Source organism: Pinus tabuliformis, chromosome 4_1 (genome assembly GCF_031772625.1).
Source record: "Pinus tabuliformis cultivar Carrire ecotype Pingquan chromosome 4_1, CPIR1, whole genome shotgun sequence".
NCBI classification, from domain to species: domain Eukaryota; kingdom Viridiplantae; phylum Streptophyta; class Pinopsida; order Pinales; family Pinaceae; genus Pinus; species Pinus tabuliformis.
Genome location: NC_142303.1, coordinates 902846795 through 902867364, shown reverse-complemented (window position 1 = coordinate 902867364; position 20570 = coordinate 902846795).

Sequence of the window (20570 nt, the reverse complement as noted above, 5' to 3'; positions counted from 1 at the left end):
ATTCGGCCAATAGAAATAATTTTGCAGTACTGCCACTGTTTTCTCGACCCTGAAATGCCCAGCAGCCCGACTGTAGTGTGCTACCCAAATCATCTTGGCACGCTCGCTTGAAGGAACACAAAGGTGACCGAGGTGGCATAATAGGGCATCCTGGAGGTGAAAATCTGGAACACGCCGACCCTCCAAGAGTGTCTGGTATGTGTGGCCGAATTCTGGGTCGCTTTTGTATAGAAGTGGCCAATCAGAAGTCTCGTGCCCACAAGAGTTGAGCACAGTGGTTAACGCCATGATCAGTGGTCGACTGAGGCAATCAACAACATTATTGGTGCTGCCCTTCTTATACTTGATATTCAAGTGGAACTGTTGCAGGTATGTAGACCATTTCTGATGGCGATCATTCTGCAATTTCCCTTGGGTCTGTATGAACTGCAGGGGTCGGTGGTCTATGTGGATGACCGTTTCTTTCCCCAAAATGTAATGCTTCCATTGTCGGCAGGCCTGTACAATGGAATACATCTCTTTATCATAAGTGGGGTACTTCCAGACTGTGTCTGAAAGTGTTTCACTGTGATATTCCACTGGATGTCCATGTTGAGTAAGGACTGCCCCAATAGCATAGTCAGAGGCATCTGTCTCGACCTCAAATGGTTGTTGTAAATCTGGTAACGCGAGCACTGGTGCCGTGCAGAGGCAATCCTTCAACTCCATGAATGCCTTCTGTTGAGATTCAGACCAAAAGAACTTTGCTTTCGCCCCTCCCTTGGTGACCTGACTCAAGGGCCAAGAAATATGAGAAAACCCCAACACAAACCTATGGTAGAAGTTGGCAAGACCTAGAAAGCTACAGAGCTCTGTTAGAGTGGTTGGAGAGGGCCAATCAAGAATGACTTGGATCTTGGCTGGATCGACATGCACCCCCTGTTCATCAATGATGTATCCCAGATACTGAACCTGGGTCATGCCAAAAGTGCATTTCTCCAAATTGGCACATAGCTTGTGTTGCCGCAGTGTTTGGAGAACCTGTCGGATGTGGTGGAGGTGCTCTTCCCAACTCTGGCTGAAGATCAGAATGTCATCCAAGTATACTACTACAAAGGAGTTGCTGAATGGCCGCAAAATGTCATCCATTAGCCTCACAAAGGTTGCAGGAGCATTCGCCAATCTGAAAGGCATGACCAACCATTCGAAGAGGCCCTCCTTGGATTTGAAGGCAGTCTTCCACACATCAGAGGGCTCGATTGGTACCTGGTGATATCCTGACTTCAGATCGATCTTGCTGAAATATTTCGCCCCCTTTAGTTGGTCTAGGAGGTCATCAATCCGCGGGATCGGGTACCTATTACGGACAGTGATCTTGTTCAGCGCCCGATAGTCAATACAGAGTCTCCACGCCCCATCCTTCTTCTGTACCAACACGATCGGGCTCCCACAGGGCGATGAACTCGGATGGATGTGACCTTTCTGCACGAGCTCCTGAATCTGCCTCTTGATTTCATCGTTCTCCAGAACGGAGCGCCGATAAATTGGTCCATTGGGTAGCGGCACACCTGGGGTCAGATCGATGGAGTGCTTGACTTGACAGTGCAGAGGAACCCCTGCCGGGGAGGTGAAGATGTCCTCGTACTCCTCCACAATCTTGTCCATCTGTAGTTGTCGTGCAGAGGGACCCCGTCTGGAGGCCGCGGCCACTGTCTTCTTTTTTCCTTGAGGGCGTATCATCAGGAAAACAAATTTCCTGGTTTTGGAAATGATCTTACTGCATTGTTTTGCAGTAATCAAAGAGATGGCGGCAGGTGGTGCTACCTCTGGTATCCTGAAAAACTTATTTCCCAATGTAATAATAACAGCACGAGGCCTTGATTCATACATAGCATGTCGCTTCCACAAGTATGGTTGTCCTAGTAATACATCACAAACTTCAAGGGGAGCAATGTCACACAATACCTCATCCGTGAAGGGCTTGATGTTGTATGGAAGGCGACACTACTGGCTCACGCGAAGATCTCGTCCTTGGTGAAGCCACCCAATGGTGTATGGTTGTGGATGTGTCGTGGTCGGTAAGCCCAACCGCTTCACGACCTCTGCCAAAATGAGGTTCTTTTGACTCCCGCTATCAACAATAAACCGTATCGGGGAGCCCTTTACCCACATCTGAGAGTGGAAGAGACGCTCCTCCTCCTCTGGATCTTCGGGGTTCATTTTTCTAGATCTTTGCGGTAGCAACAGTGGCGTTGGGATCCGCATCAATGATCTGCTTCCCTTTTTCATACCCCTTATCGGGTTCTGACTCAGAGTCGGAACATGCATCTGATTCTGAAACCTTTAGCTCAGCCACCAGTGACTGCTTGGCCCGACACTCACTCGTGTTGTGAGTGGAGCTCTTATGGAACTCGCACCATTTTCCAGTGTCCTTTCTCGGCTTCGCAACGCTGTTCTTTGCTTGCAGCTTCGGCTGGTTGTCTTGGGCTGTCCCGCCTTGGCTTTGTCCTTTGTTCTGTGGTTTCGGGGCACCTTTCCCCTGCTTTGGATTCGCAGATCCAAAGTCTCGCTTCTTTTGTTTAAACTTCTGCTCGACCTTGACGGCATATCGGTATGCTGCGCCGAGCGAGGGGATGTTTAGGAATTGTATTTCTTCCTGGATGTACTTGTGCAAGCAGCCACGATATTTGAGTATCAAATGCTGCTCTGAATCCTTGATACCCAACTTTGTGCGAAGGGTATGGAAAAGATTGGTGAACTCCGACACGTCTTGGTCCCTTCCTTATCGCAGCGTGGTCCACTTTATGTATTCATCCTCATAGCTTCCAACAGGGTAGTACTGCTCCTTGACGGCATCCCAGAACAAATCCGAGGTGGGTGCGGCTGAAAATAGTGAGCCAGTACTTTCATCCTTCTGCTCGCAGTAGGTTTCCCACCAGTCCTTGACGTGGGGGGCTGCTTTGAGGAGAGAAAAAGTAATCTTTTCCCGACTCGAAAATTCATGAACAGAAAAATAACCCTCTAGCAGATTTAACCATTTATCTATGGCATCTGCGTCTATCTGACCCTCGAATATGGGGATTTCAAAATTAACTTGTACCTTAAAGGGTGTGGCGTTTCCAGAGTAGCTGCTGGAAGCCGATGTGTTGCTTCTGGGTAGCCGCTGAAGGATCTGGGCAAAGTTGTCCATCATCGCGTTCCGTTGTCGCTCGAGGGCTTCTTCGAGCAAGATTTTGATGGGATCTCCTACCCCCTCGTCTTTCTTCTCGTCCGCCATGGGAGGCCGTCGGGATTTGCGAGGCTGGTCTTGCAAAGGTTCAACCAGTTCAAGCCCTAACTCCTTATATCCCGACCTTGTTGGGGACATGCAAAGAAAAACAGAGAAAAAGCAGACTGCTCTGATACCACTGATCCAGATTTAAACAGGAACACAAAAAATTACAGAGATAACCATATACACAACGATGCAGCGGAAACAATACTTCATTTCATTAATGGAAAATACTGAAATATGCTTACAACCAGAAATGGAAATAAACCAGCTAGGGCGATGGTAGCTTATCTCTGAGGAGAGATGTGATGGCTACATGCCTCTGAACTATGTTACAATGAGGCTCGAAGGCCTATTTATTGTTGAGAAACAATGAAAAACCCTTAACATTCCAAAACCTAACCCTAGGAGATGAAACACCAAACTGTGGGCCCCGTTTGGGGTAAATTGGTACATCAACTTCTCGGGGTCGTAACTTTGGCATATGATCTCCGTTTGATGCATACAATAGCTCGTTAGAAAGATCTATCCAAGTACTACCATTGTTGGAATGGGCCTCAAAACGGCTCCCGAAGTTCAGGACCCGAAAAACTGCTAAAAATAGTAAGTTGTGCTACAATTAAAGGAAACTGAAAATGCTGAGAAAGACAATGGTGGGGGTCCAGGTGGACTTGGCAGGTGGCCACCAATATCCACCTAGATCAGTAATTGAATAGTATAAAATTTGAATCAATTATATTGTCCAAGAAATGAAACCTCATCATGCATTTTAGTGAAGCAAGGCAAGTTTGGCCTGATTCAAAAAATGCATGTCGAGCCTTCATTTCAAGGCCAAATTGAATGATTCAAGTTGGAGAGTATTTGTTTAATAATAAGTAACATTAATTCAATTAAATATTTTTATTTCTTTCATATATATATATATATAGTTCAAGAATACTACAAATTGCATGGATTTCATAGGGTAAAAGGCCAAGTTTGAGTGGCTCAAACAAAAGCACACGAGGACCTATAATTAATAGGAAGCGATATAATGATAATTCCATACAATGGGTCTGTGAAATTGCACCTCAGTCTTGTGGTGTAGCAACACCCTAATGGGCCTTAGCCTTGTGGTGTAACAATGCCTTAATAGGTAGTCCTTGCGTATGACAAAGGCGTCCTTTGGCCTTCTTATCCATGGAAACACCATAGTTCCTTAATTGGCCTGAGTCTTCTGGTGTAACAGTGCCCTAATGGTCCTTAGTCTTATGGCATAACATCACAATAATGGGACTCAATATTGTGGTGTAACAATGCCTATTGGGCCTCAATTCTTGGGTATAATAACAATCTCCTTGGGCCTTCTTATCTGTGCTATTTAATGCAGTGTTGTATTCAAAGGTTACTTTTTACTTTTTCTACAATATATATATATATATATATATATGTGTGTGTGTGTGTGTGTGTGTGTTGGAAATAATACTGAGAGGGGGGGGGGGTGAATCAGTATTATCAGATCAGTAAAACCTTTACAAATTTCATACTCAGAAACATATACGCTACTTCAGTTAAGTGAACCCGCGTGTACACGCTACTGTGCCTAAAGCAACTAGCGTATATCCAGAAATCTTATGATTCAGTTAGCTTATCTTCAGTAAATGCATCAGAACATTATTAACCATATTAACCGTAAACAAGTGCAGTATAACAGAACAGATCATCACACAAAAGCCACACAGATGAACACCATGATATAAGGTGGAAACCCAATGTGGGTGAAAACCACCTGCTGCAATTCGTCTCTTTCTTCTTTAATAAGAAACTTCTTTTACAATGTACTGGTGCAGTCCTTTACCAGCACGCAGGCTACAACCTGCAGAGGGCTACAACCCTCATAGCTCTTGTACTAGCCGATCCATTTACTAGTACGTAGGTGCCAACCCTACCGAACGCTACAAGCTTCACTCGTTTTCCAGCTGCTCCTGGAAGGGAGCTACAACCCCCTGGCTCTTGTACTGGCTGATATGTTTACCAGTACATAGGTGCCGGCCTACGATCTTCCCGGGACCATGTTTCATACATTTTCATACTGGATCCATGAAACAATCACCATTGTAGTACAACCTGCATCATCAATCTCTAAATCACCCAATACTGAATCACTGAAACCCTGTCAAGAACACAGACAACATAACAACAACCAGATCCAACTCCATCTTCATACTTCACATTGTATACGCTACTTCGACGAACCCAACCTGCGTGTATACGCTCTTTTACCAAAGACAACCAGCGTGCAGATCTGTAAATTCAAACTTAAAACTCCGCAGCTATATCAGACATCAAAACATACCCAGATCATAACAATAAACATGCGTCAATAGATCTATTCTATTCACAGTCAAACCATATGAAGATAATCATTCCAAGCCTTGAGATCCCATTCCATCCTTCATCATCATCCTCCACATGAGTGAAACCTTGGTTCAGATCACCAACCCATAACCAGCATTTGGATCTCTCACCTCATCAGATATTTGTCACTCACACACTCTCACCCTCCTCATCTGACCTAATGATCTTCTCCTTATATAGGCTTAAGCCCTTCACAATACCACGGTCCAAAACCATAGTAACATAATACCATCAACTCAATACTAGGGATCGACACGTCTGTCGAGACACCATGGTCCAAAACCATAGGCACAACTTCCAAGGACTAATCGCCACGGACCAAAGGTACGTTTTCACATGTACGCGCTTTTACTGAAGCCATCCCGCGTGTATACGTTGATTTTCCTTAATGAACCTGCGTATATCTCTTTCTTGTCCTGCTATACTAAGATCTATCCTCTGATTAAGTTGCCATCACTTGTACCTGCTTCTGAGTGAGTTGCCATCAAGGGTAACACTTGTATCATAATGCCAACAATCTCCCCCTTTGGACTTGATGGCAACCACCACACCAAGTCACTTTCCCCCTTTGACATCAAGGGCAAAGGGCGGACCAAGATATTCTCTTCTTTGGTATACCTTCTGCTGTCCATACTCCCCCTGAGTACATGCTAAAGTTTCTGATTTGGCTCCCCTTTGTATATGCCAAGTTGTATCAATCCATCCATGCTCCCCCTGAGCAGATGCAGGTTCTAAGACCAGCAATAACTATCATTTATCATATATGATCTGTACCATACGCATAAGCCTGCAATACCATTCCTTTGATCAAACAACAAGATGTATCATTTAGTTTCATCAGCAACTTCTAACCATAATGCCAACAATGAATTATTTGAAGTATATGCTCCCCCTGAGTGTGAGCCAACCATGACTGAACCATTTCCTGAGTCTGTTCTGCTGCCATTTATGCTCCCCCTGAGCCTGAGCCACCCATGACTGAACCATTTCCTGGGTCTATTCTGCTGCCCTTTCTACATATACGCGACTTTGCAGCCTGTAACTCGCGTATATACGCGACTTGTCTTCATTATATCAGTGTATTCAAGATGGAATACTGAAATTCATCACTTTCAGATTCCCCTATGTCTGTTATGTCAGATGACTGAGTTATGCCACACCTTTCTGTCTCTGTCTTCTTCAATTCCTGGAACTGTGATGATGTATGGTCCTCTTGTTTTAAATTTTGAAATCTGCTCCTGCATTCCCTTGCTTTATGCCCATATTTGTTGCATGTATAACATCTTACATATTTCATGTTCCTTCTATCGCAATCAATTGCTTTGTGTCCATATGCATTGCAGGCAAAGCAATATCCTCTGAAATACCTAGGATGCGATGATCTTTTGTAATGGTCTTGAACCATTCTACTTCTACATCTGGCTGCAACATGTCCAGGATTATGACATACATAACATTCAACATTATTCAGTGGAGGAAATAATCGTCTATCACGTCCATAGTTAGGAGTAAAGGATCTTCCTTGAGGAATTTCTTTCCTTGGTTGTTCCTTGTTGAGCATTTCAGATTTCTCATTAGAGTTTCTTGCCTCACCTTGTGAACTAGATTCACCTTCAACATATTCATGAAAACCAAGACCAGTTTTGGTAGCAGGGGACCTTTGACTACTAAGAATATCATCCAAGATCTTAGTACTATCTTGAAATCGTAATAGTTTATCTTTTTCTTCTAATTTACTTTTCAAGATATTTACCTCAACTTGATGTTGTTCTTCTTTTTCCAGACATTGCTTCTTCAAGGTTTCTTCAGCTTTCCTTCCTTCATCCAATTGATGCCTTAGTTTGAGGATCTCGTTTTCTTGCTCTTCATTCAGCGCTAGCAGCATTTGTCGAATTCTGGAGGCACATTCCAACTGATCTTTTAATCTGATGATTTCTTCTTTGAGGGCATTCTCCCTTTTGCTAGGTAGATCTTGTTGATCTATGATTTGATCTGATGCTTCATTTGCTTGTCCATCTTCAATCTGAGGTGATTCAAGATCTGAATACTTGCTTCCACTCAACGGCAGGTTGTCATTGTTCCTTTGAGTTGTCTTCTTCTTCTGACACACTTTCTTCCCCATTGTTTTATGAATCTCCTTCAAGCGATCAAGCTTCTCTGAAGGACCTGCTCCGATACCAATTGTTGGAAATGATACTGAGAGGGGGGGGGTGAATCAGTATTATCAGATCAGTAAAACCTTTACAAATTTCATACTCAGAAACATATACTCTACTTCAGTTAAGTGAACCCGCGTGTACACGCTACTGTGTCTAAAGCAACTAGCGTATATCCAGAAATCTTATGATTCAGTTAGCTTATCTTCAGTAAATGCATCAGAACATTATTAACCATATTAACCGTAAACAGGTGCAGTATAACAGAATAGATCATCACACAAAAGCCACACACATGAACACCATGATATAAGGTGGAAACCCAATGTGGGTGAAAACCACCTGCTGCAATTTGTCTCTTTCTTTTTTAATAAGAAACTTCTTTTACAATGTACTGGTGCAGTCCTTTACCAGCACGCAGGCTACAACCTGCAGAGGGCTACAACCCTCATAGCTCTTGTACTAGCCGATCCATTTACTAGTACGTAGGTGTCAACCCAACCGAAGGCTACAACCTTCACTCGTTTTCCAGCTGCTCCTAGAAGGGAGCTACAACCCCCTGGCTCTTGTACTGGCTGATATGTTTACCAGTACGTAGGTGCCGGCCTACGATCTTCCCGGGACCATGTTTCATACATTTTCATACTGGATCCATGAAATAATCACCATTGTAGTACAACCTGCATCATCAATCTCTGAATCACCCAATACTGAATCACTGAAACCTTGTCAAGAACACACACAACATAACAACAACCAGATCCAACTCCATCTTCATACTTCACATTGTATACGCTACTTTGATGAACCCAACCTGCGTGTATACGCTCTTTTACCAAAGACAACCCGCGTGCAGATCTGTAGATTCAAACTTAAAACTCCGCAGCTATATCAGACATCAAAACATACCCAGATCATAACAATAAACATGCGTCAATAGATCTATTCTATTCACAGTCAAACCATATGAAGATAATCATTCCAAGCCTTGAGATCCCATTCCATCCTTCATCATCATCCTCCACATGAGTGAAACCTTGGTTCAGATCACCAACCCATAACCAGCATTTGGATCTCTCACCTCATCAGATATTTGTCACTCACACACTCTCACCCTCCTCATCTGGCCTAATGATCTTCTCCTTATATAGGCTTAGGCCCTTCACAATACCACGGTCCAAAACCATAGTAACATAATACCATCAACCCAATATTAGGGATCGACACATCTGTCGAGACACCATGGTCCAAAACCATAGGCACAACTTCCAAGGACTAATCGCCACGGACCAAAGGTACGTTTTCACATGTACGCGCTTTTACTGAAGCCATCCCGTGTGTATACGCTGATTTTCCTTAATGAACCTGCGTATATCTCTTTCTTGTCCTGTTGTACTAAGATCTGTCCTCTGATTAAGTTGCCATCACTTGTACCTGCTTCTGAGTGAGTTGCCATCAAGGACAACACTTGTATCATAATGCCAACAATATATATATATATATATATATATATATATATATATATATATCTATATATATATATATATATATATATATATATATATATATATATATATATATAGATATATATATATATAACAATCCCTTTTTAAAAGTATTATTTGTATTTTGTATACAAGCCTAACCTTTCAGGTTGAAAAAATAACCATACACTATATAAAATTTGGTCTAGAAATTTTATAATTTGGAAATTAAAGAAAACACAAGTTTGGCGTTGGATCATCTCTCATTAGAATTAGCCTGAGGAATCAAGGTTTTCTAATAGAAAAAAGAAATTGAAAGGTACGAGATGAGGACCCGTAAAAAAGCAGGATGGCTAAACACCCCATATCCAAAACAATGGTCGTGATTCACTTCAATAGGTCCCCTGTACTTTTCACAAACCACTTTGGGGACCCCTTAGAAGTACTTGGTTTTTTTTATGAAATCTGCACATTGAATGTTGGTTACATCTCATGTACCAATAAGGAAAGATAGGAAAGTCAGTCAATTATTATACATAATCAATCCATATCACAAATCCATGTCATCTCCCATACATCCATGTCACCCCTCCATTTCCCTTACTTCATCAAGATTTTTCATTTTTCCTACTCAGTACACAAAAGGTAAAAGGTCATCCTACGTGCTATTTTGTTTGTCCTCCAGTTGCAGAGTTACAGTGACTAATGTCCAAAGTGTACATTGTCAATTCCACATCAGCATTTGACTCTTCATTGTCTCCCATTATCAGGTAAATCACAGTACAAAATGTCTTCCTTGTCCTTTCTTTCAAATTCTAAAGTTGGAGAAAACCCCGAAATCATCTAAAAAACCGACAATCTCTATGTTGTCTGTGCATATACCACTTATGGACAAAGAAGATGAAGATTCTAATTCTTGTCTCCTTGGACCTTTTGGGGATTCAAATAGACATTCTTGATTGTTTCACTTACTCAAATAATATTCTTTGAGTCATCGAGTCCAACCTTTATCATGTAATTACCCCAGATACCTATAATCTCCCTGAATTTGTTAGTTGACTAGTGTCATCTCTTGTCCCACAAAAGAATTTTGTTATGTCATCCTTATGGGCGAATATTATTGAGGTCACTTCGGAGCTAATACTCAAAGATTTTAATTTTCCTACAATTGATAATCCCAAGAATTTTTCATATGAGTCCTTACTCCTCACTTATAAACATGTTTCTAAAGAGAATAAAGAAGGTCTATTTAAACTCGTTTTTCCCCCAAATTCCCAAATTCCTCCACCTGCACTAAATTATCCAACAACCTTATTTTCTGAAGTTTCACAAAATGTCTTAGTTATTAATTCGTCTCTTTTCGGAGAAGATGATACTAGGATAGTAAGTGAACACGCCCCAAGTTTTTGGGTTTGAAGTTGCAACCATATATTGTTTTCGATATCCCTTCTGACATAGCCAAGTCTATCATTACTCAATTTTAGCACTATGATATTTTTCTTAGATATCCCTTTGTCATGTTCTATCTATTTTGATATGTACGTGTTAATCATTTTATCCATCTCGGTTTAAATATGTGGGATTCAAAGAATCTAATGAAATATGTGATTAAATGGACTAGTTTTGTTAGGAGGAAAGAAAATAATGAGGCCTTTTCTTATTACTTGTCATTATTCATGGCCATTGTATATACTATTTTGAACAATGAGCAACGTCTAAGGATTTTTCCTAAATCAAAAGAGTTCTTGCAACTCAGCAAGGACACCAGAGTGGGGAATGGTATATTTTTGAAGACTACAATGAGATAAGAGTGTATGAGGATAAATTACCACCATATCGTTTGCCAATGGTTTTGCTTATGAGGATATTTTCTCTTGAATTTATAAGGCAAAGTACAAATGTCTTCCAAGTTCATTTTGTTCACGCATGACAAGGGTATGTTTTTAAGTTATAAATAATTATTGGACCATTCATCATGAATAGTAGACAATCCCTCTTGCGAGTTGAAGAAATGATGATGGAGTTCAACTTTGAACGAGGAGGGAAGCCAAAATATGATCCTCATCATATAATTTCAAATAAAATAGGGAAATCAATTATGCACCTTATATTCATGAAAGCAAGCTAAAACTTCGAAAAATGGGAAATCAAGAAACATGGCTAGGAAACAAAATGCAACAAAGAATAGATATTCAAACCTACAGTGAGAGAGAAGAGCTTGAGGACAAATATACCTAAACAAATGGATGTTGAGATATAAGACTCACGATTACGAAAGATAGAAAAGGTTCAAAGAGAAGAAGAACCAGAGGTATAACTTAAATTAACACAGGGACCCTCAAATCATCTAGGTTTTCAAATGCAATTGGGAAACCCAAAGTTCTCTACCTCATTCTCTGTTTCCACTAATTTTCCAGCATTCTCAACTGAAGAATTTCCCTCCACTATAGAATTGTTGCAAAGGAATTATCAATAGACTAAAGAAATAGGTTATAAGGTGAGAAATAACATGGAAACTCAGCTAGTGGCACAAGAAACTCCAACTTATCTAACAAGGCTACTCTCTTCTATGGATGTAGAAACTAATGAATTAAAATTGTCCCTCATGCTTAACACAGGGACCCTCAAATCATCTAGGTTTTCAAATGCAATTGGGAAACCCAAAGTGCTCTACCTCATCCTCTGTTTCCACTAATTTTCCAGCATTCTCAACTGAATAATTTCCCTCCACTATAGAATTGTTGCAAAGGAATTATCAATAGATTGAAGAAATAAGTTAAAGGTGAGAAATAACATGGAAACTCAGCTAGTGGCACAAGAAACTCCAACTTATCAAACAAGGCTACTCTCTTCTATGGATTTAGAAACTAATGAATTAAAATTGTCCCTCATGCTTATATTTGTTTAGTGTCTTCCTTTAGGACCTGATTTTAAAACATTAGATCTATCCATAAATGTAGTTGACATCCCACAACTTGACAATATTAATTTGAATAGAAAAGTAGGAGAAATTCTCTATAGTGACCTAAGAAAACTATCTTTGACAGTAAGTAAAGTCAAAAAACGTTTGGGGAAAGTTTCAGATCAGCTCAAGTAAGAAAAGGAAAATTCTAGGGCACTGCATATTCAAAATGAGGAGTAGAAGAAGCTAATTCTTAAATTGAGAATAGATCTAGAAAACGTGGAAACTATAAAAACCCTATTATAAAACAAAGAATATTAGGTGTCGTTATTAAGGAAAAAGTTGAAAATTTCGGGGAATTAACACACTAAAGAAACTGAACTAGCTCAGGTTGAGAAAGAGAAGGAAGTAGTGATGGGAGAGTTAGTCGACAAAAGCAAAGAAATTATCATTTTGTAGGAACAAGTGAAAATATTAAAACAGTCAATCGAAAGCCATGTTTTCACTATTGTGGTCCCAAGTGAGTCAAATGAGCCCTCATAGAAGCTTACAAAAGTTATGACATAACTCAAAATTTCATATGTTGAACTAAAGAAAATTGTGGACAACCTAACTCGGGTAAAGGAACAACTTGATATCAAGGAGAGGAAACTAAATACAACAAAAGCAAGCACTAATCAGTTGACCACCAAGCAAAAGACAACACAAGATAATATAAATGAGTTAAAAACCAAATCAAAGGGCAATGTCTCTCTAATTTAAGCTAGACAAATTATTTGGGATCATATAATCTGGGAGGTCCATTCTATATCATAGTATATTCATATAACTGGTCAACAAAATTTTACTATGAATGGTTCTGAATTAGTGATTGTTGCATGCAAGAAAAATGTACAGAAACAAGGAGTGAAGGATAAAATTATGATTAAATATTTAAATGGAAAATCTTAAATTGAACTAAGGGCATTAGATGTTACAGACAAAGTTGGACTAATTTTCTAAAACAGTAAAGTGAATGAGAAAAACCTACTTCATTTTTAGGCTGAGAATAAGTTAAAGGAGGTTCAGAAGTCAATATTTCTTTTTATTCCAAATTTGAGCATAGGACTAGAGCTCGCTTACCTAATTGTTGGGACCAGCAGGGAAATCTACTTTCTTGGGAACTATATGAAAAGGAACTAGTGGCTGTTAAAAGCAAAGCAAATGCAACACATGGAAAGACTGTAATTCTAAAGGAGGAACTGTACTGAATTATTTATAGAGGTACTTCCAACCTCTTTGGCTAATGAAGACACTATTTGTTGCAAAACCTGATTATACAAATATTTCAAATTTGAAAGTTGCATTCTAGAAAACGATCCTATGTCAGATTCGAGATGTAGTTTGGAAGAGGTGTGAAGGGTTGATTAATATTTTTGAAGGATAAGTTCAAATGGAAGAACCAAGCACCAATCATTAAAGTCAATTTTCCACTAGTTATATGACTCCTCAAAAATAAGAAAATTTCATTTTGTAATAGTACCAACCAAGCTAACCGGTTCCAGGTTCACAGGCAGCTCACAGGTTCTAGCTTTCTTCAGTTATGCGGAGGCAAGGCAATCCAAAGAAGGTTAGAGTCTATTTTCAGGCCCAGGTACCATACAGATCCAGTAGACGCAATCCCATGGCTTCGGCTTTCGGCGGCTTGCTGCCGGAGTGGGACAGCTCTACAGAGACTAATCGACATATAAGTAAGGGGCTGGGAAAGTATATGCTTCTTCAGTTTGAGGGCAGGACAAGAACCTAGCCTACATCCTCTTAATAGATCCACCTGGGGTTGGCAACCCCCAACATTGCTCACTGGATCATTGGGATCACTGAACAAACTACATTATTGGTACGCAGAGTACACAGGATCGGTACTTTTTAGTTACAAACAGTTACGTAGTTATATATGTTTTAATAGTTAGCTTTGTAATTGATTTTGATTTAATATTTAAAAGACATGAGAACCAGTGGAAAATGATTTGATGTTTTGGCATTTTTAGTACTTGTGTAATCATTTTGGCTTCCTTCGAGAAAATAGTAAAAGTCACTAGGTTGATTCTAGTATATGTTGGTACATTGCAGTATGTGTTGTTTCTCTTATATGTTTTCCATATTCATTTTCCTTCTTTGAAGAACTTTTATGATCGTAGCAGATTTATTTTATGTATGTTTAAAAATTATGGTGAATACCTATAAGTTATGATCAAATACATCTTAACAGTCTCTCCACTACTTTTGCACTTCCACTCTCAATATAAATCATTCATACTTTCTTAATCTATACTTATGTTGTTGAAGAATACTCCAAATTGCATGGATTTTGTAGCATAAAAGGTAGTGTCTATGTTCCTCAAATAAATGCACACCAATTCCTATAATTAATCTAAATTTATATAATGATCATTGTGTCATATGGATCCACAAAATTGTATGCCAGTCTTATAGTGTAATGTTAAATGCATACATAGAATAAACATAATGTAAAATATAAATGTTAGTTTCATTTATTATACAAATAATATAAATTTATAATGCATTCTAATGACCCTTGGTTTCCATATTTCAAGTGGTCTCATGGACTCCCTTTGAATATTCCCATTCCATACCAACGCTTAGTAGATTAGGTATCAGACATTCCCCCCTTAATCCAAAGGGGTATAAACGAGTCCAAGAAGAGAGCTATAATAGAAATACAACAATACATCACAACAATAAGTTAAATGAGCTCTCTAAAAGGATGATATAAGGTGGGAGAACTTGAGGTCTAAACCAATGGTGGTTTATGGATGACTACTAACATTGGAATGCTTAGTGCAACTCATATAACTCTTCCAAATCTAGCAAGAAGCTCAAGTCTTCTGACAGAAGAAGTTCTCCTTAATGCTTTGAAGAGGGAGACCTTCAACTTGGTCAAAGAGAGGTCTTAAATCTATGGTGGTTTAAGAAAGGCCACCAACCAAAATAACTCTTAGTGTCATTCCTAGAACTCTTGAAAAAATGGCAATAAGTTGAAGTCTTCTGCTAGAGGAAGTGCACCTTAATTCTCTAAAGAGGGAGACCTTCAACCTAGGAAAAGGGAGTTCTTCAACCTATGATTGTTTAAGGAAGGCCACCAACCAAGGCATGCTTGGGGCTTCTCTGTCTATGGATAGAAATCTGAATATGGGTATGGTTTTCTCTAGTTGTTGGCTCAGGAAATAGGTTTAAGTTGTGGCTCAGCCTTGCTTGATGCATACTTTAAACTTTTATATGACCATCACTTCCCCCCTATCAGATGCAAGGTGAGAAGATGAAGAGAAATCAACTGCAAGGCTTTTCAAAACTTGAGAACAAATCTTGTGATACGAGTGAAATATCTTGTTGGTTGTTGAAGCCCATCGCCAAGAAGCGATCCACCCAAGGTGAATTTGTGTTCTTGTACGAGGCTTGTTTTTGAAGCATTTGTTTGAAGAACGAGTATGCTAACCACAATGATTACATAGATGAAGATCAAGACAATGATATTTCACATGGAGAACTTGATTACAGTGTTCGCTTTCACAATATGTTATTGTGGAGGAGCAGGAATAGGTGAAGGTAAACCACCATGAAGAAACCCAACACTTTGAAAATGAATGGGGTTGGAGTAGTTTGGAATATAAAAGGACACATCCTTGTCATATCCAAAGTCGATTCTATTTATGTTTTTAACAATCTCTTCCCAAGGTTTGATAATGGCCATGTGAAGTGTGGCCTAAACTTCTGCATCTTTCTGCACATCTGATATTTCTTATTGTTGATGGGAATCTGTGTCAATCTCAAATAAAAGATTGTTTTGAACATAAAAAGGTTTTGCATGATGTCTATTTTTTTGTAGCTCTTCTTGTTGTAGTTGTGTCTCAAGTTGCAAAAAATCAAAATTTTCTTATGCATTTTCTAGACAGATTTGAATATGAAAAAGGTGCTCTTATTCATTTTAATTTTACTTTCAGAAGTAGAAATTATCAAAGTTCTCAATAAATATAATAAATTGTCAATTCTATCCATTTAAAAGGAATTATCTACAAGGCTTCAATTAATGTAATTCAACGCATTTATGCAACCAACACACAAATGTAAACTCAATGCATATGACATAGTTTTGACCAGAGATAAGAATTCTCAAAGAATGCACCATTCCAATCTCACCCCATCATAGAGAAATAATGTAGCACCAATTCAATGTATTTCTCTCACAACTCACTTCTCACAACTCACTTCATTAAAGAAGAGATTCAACTCACATTCAATTGCAACACTCTAATGAATGTGGAATAGAGATGCTTCAATGCATAGAAATGTCGAGGATTATTCAATGCTAGAGCTTGGTCAGATGGAAGTGTATGCATATAAACCAACTATATTCCATCGCACAAAGCATATAATTAATGATCTATATATACCATAGATTAAATGCATGGGTGTATTAACTCTCTACACAGAGAATTATATATATTTTATAAATGCACCAGAAATAAATCAATGCATAAAACTCTAGAGATAATAAATTTATGGTGTTAATCATTTTCTGAATGTATATATGAATTTATTTTATAATTGTACAATGTTTCAATCCTTTCAAACTAGAGGTAGATTACAAGCATTCTTTCTTACTCTAAACCAAGAGGTTTGTCAACCTGTGATATCACTGTAATTGATGTCGTGGAGTGTTGGATGGAATATAGAATCTAAACTTGGAATCCTTTCAGCGGTGCTACTAAGCTATTTTATCAAAATATCAACTAAATCCAATGAATATTTGATCAACTAAATCAAACAATGTAATCATTATTCTCAAAACTCTTCTATGTCAAAATAGATGTGATATAGATTTACCCTCCAATTCCATTTAATTACGATAATCTATACCTTCCATCATAGGATCAAAACCCCTTCACATGCCCTTTAAATATAGGAAAATCTCAATGCCTGAAGTTCCCATCGTAGGGTTTATGCATGTTTATCTTCATGATCAATATCCTTTCTTACGGGGGTTGAGAATGTTTTCATGCACTTTTTAATTGGCTTTGTAAAGGCTTTCATGATACAATGATTTGTTGTAAACCGCATTTTGCAAGAGGATATAAGAGAGGCCTCGGGGCAGAGACTTGTAACCAATACTATCAAACTAGATTAATTTCTTTTATATGTTTCATATCACCTAGAAGAAACAATATTGTACTATATTTTAGCTACAAAGATCACTAGTCAACTGCATATGCATTTTGATTCTTTGAAACTTCAAAAAAAATTAAGCAACAAGGAGTAAATCTTAGAATGAAACAAACTTTTCTGAGGAGGACCTGTAAGTAGATTAATGTTTCCTTTTCTTAAAAATTATAGTCTGTATGTAGCAGGGATTCAAAAAAATCAGTAGAGAATCAAGTGAAACGTTGATAGGGATGGTAGATAATAGGTATCACATAACATGACATGTTGAAGCAGTAGATTTAGTATGTCGTGGTAGCTTTTAGACACCAGGCAAACCAAAATGGTAGAAAGAATGGTAGAAATACTGAGCTGAGAACACTTGTTTTCATTTTAGTGGGCAGAGAATGGAAAAGGGGTAGCTCAAATGTAGCTGGAAAGGGGGCATGTTTGCACCAATACCAGCAGAGAAAAAGCTAATGAGCCTATGATATTACACATGACCGAAAAGGTGCAACAAATAAGGAGGATCCACTAGTAGAAAATGATGAAATTAGTGACCAGGTGACTAAAAATGTTAGTCACCACAACTTTTACTAGTGAAATACTACCAAAAATGAGCAATCTTAAGTCACCTAGCTAAAAACGACTAATTTAGTCTCTAGTTAAAATATACCACTAGATAATAAGTAATGCAACTAAAAATCACTAACATGAATGACTAATTTAGTTTAGGAACACAAATATGACTACTTAAAAATTACTACAATAATCTAAATTAGTCATTTATGTTAGTCATTTTAATTGTTTCACTTCTAAAATCTGAACTTACAAGTGATAATGGCTTCAAATGTTGTAATAAATTGGCTGGAAGTTTATACTTCCTTGAACATTTCTTTATTGGATCAATATATGATTAGAGTTATGGAGTTGATTTTATATCCTATGATCAAATTCACAAGGAATTAAATTCAAAGGCTTACAATTGAGTCAAACACATTATGAATAATACCTGCAAAGAGAAGAATACATTATGGAGAATAGTAAAACAAACCATCTTCCTCAATATTAGATTAACACCTAATTTAACATTGCAAAAAAAACAACAACAACAACACCACCTATAAATATATTTATACCTTCTTTACTCTTTAATAATTATGAAAAAATTAAAAAATATATATAAATTTATCTATAATTTCTTCCCCACATTAACTGTGACGACCATTGTTGGCTCCTAAAATCCCTAAACAAAAAAACGTCTTCTAAAAAGGCCTTTAACCCAACTAACCATAAAAGTGAATTGGTAAAGTTTTTAATCAACTATCAATTCAAGAGTATACATACATTAATTTTCAAGAGTAATATCTTAGTTGTGTGGAAAATTTAAAAATTACTCTTTATCTTCTTCAAGCACCAAACCAAAGAGCCCTTTACCTCAACTACCCATAAAAATGAACTGGTAAAGTTGCTAATCAACTATTAATTCAAGAGTGCTACCTTAATTGTGTGGAAAATTTGAAAATTACTCTTTATCTTCATCAAGCACAAAACCAAATAGCAATTCCCTACTTTGAAGATATAGTAATTTACTTTTCCATCAAGCAAAATATATGCCTAAACTACATTCGAGATTGTGTCATGTGTCTATTCATATTTTATTGCATTGGTTCTTATCACTAGTTTTGCAACATGGCACACAAGAAGGCTTGATTTGCAAAGGAATTGATATTATACACCAACAACATTGTTGTAAGTTTTCTAATTCTAGTTGCAAGGCTCAAACATCTCGATCCTAACAAGAATGCCTCAACAAAGGCGACAAAACGAAAGGAGGAAAGCAAAAAATGTTTTCGTCGACCTAAGAGACTCACATATCCTTATGAGGTATTCATCAGAAACCCTTTTGAGGTATTTATCAATATTTGAAAATTCTTGTTCCCCACTCAAACTCAAAGAAGACACACAATTTTTAATGGTGAAATCTAAGTTTATTACGTCAACCCTTGAAAATTGAATTTAGTGATGTACTTTAAAAATGTGATTTTTTCTTTCAAACATTGGACCAAAAAAATATTGGATTTTACCTCAAATCCTATAGTGATGAATCATTTGTTATGTTGACAATTTACCCAATATTCATGACACAAAATTTTGGTTGATTTTTTCTCTTACATTGATTTTTATTTCCATCTTTGATTTAATTATTAATTTACTTTGTTGTCTCTATTTATAGCTCTATTAATTTTTCTTCACTTAGTATTCCTACCTTTGGATCTGTAACCTTAAATACATTAAGTTTTGTTTCAAAATTCTAGGTCCCAAACCTTTGCTATTTGAAAGTTCTCATCATATACTCTTGAAGCATTGCAATTAGTCTAAATAATTCTAGCACCACAAGTGGCCTATTTCCATGGGCATGAGGGTCCTCAAAACATGAATTAATAATCACATGCATTTCCTTCATATTCATGTGAGGGGGTACTCTTCTATCAAAATATGTCCCCAACTACTTGTTTGTGTCTTCGAGGAATTGGACCTTGGTAGGTGGCCTTCCACAACCATATTAATTTGCTAATGAAATATATCCCCATGGACCAAACCATTAATATAAGAGTCATTTATCCTCTTGAAATTGTCCTCGCAGGGTTGCGACTATTGATTTTGTGAATAACATTCCAAATCCCAACCCCCACCTCCCAGAACTTAAAACTCTATGCTCCTTCATGGACAAATTTTGTGAAAATTTTAATATTTTCAATTTTCTGTCTGAACTATAACTTTTTGCTCCTTAAATTTTAATTTATACATTATAATTTCTTGATCACACCACTCTTTCTTACTGCTACACATGTGATTTGATAGGATTTTAGCTATAATTTTCATTATGACAAAATTTACATGTTTGTAAATGTGTGAATCCAAAATATTGCTCCCATTCCAATTTTGCATGTTATGTATGGATGAGAGACATTTGTAAGGTTCAATATTTTTTATCTCCATGTAGAATTATCAATATTTGATTTTCTACACATCCCAATGTTATTACACGTATGGTAATTTTATAATCATTGTATCCTTCTTTTTATTCTAGTTTGATTGTTACAACCATGTTTTTTCGGTTGCTATTTCTTTCTCTTGTATGTTGTGATACTTTGTGATGATATAAATATAGATGATATTTATGT